We start from the raw sequence: 209 nt of genomic DNA, 5'->3' as shown, positions 1-209 counted from the left end.
GGTCTCGAACTCCTGACCTCGTGATCCGCCCGTCTCGGCCTCCCAAAGTGCTGGGATTACAGGCTTGAGCCACCGCGCCTGGCCAAATCTATTTTTTTTTTAAGGCAGGGTTTCACTCTATCACTCAGGCTGGAGTTCAGTGGCATGATCTTGGCTCACTGCAGCCTCCACCTCCTGGGTTTAAGCGATTCTCCCACTTAAGCCTCCCA

Source organism: Rhinopithecus bieti, unplaced genomic scaffold (assembly GCF_001698545.2).
Source record: "Rhinopithecus bieti isolate Rb0 unplaced genomic scaffold, ASM169854v2 scaffold_44368, whole genome shotgun sequence".
Taxonomy (NCBI): domain Eukaryota; kingdom Metazoa; phylum Chordata; class Mammalia; order Primates; family Cercopithecidae; genus Rhinopithecus; species Rhinopithecus bieti.
Note: the sequence above shows the minus strand (reverse complement) of the source record.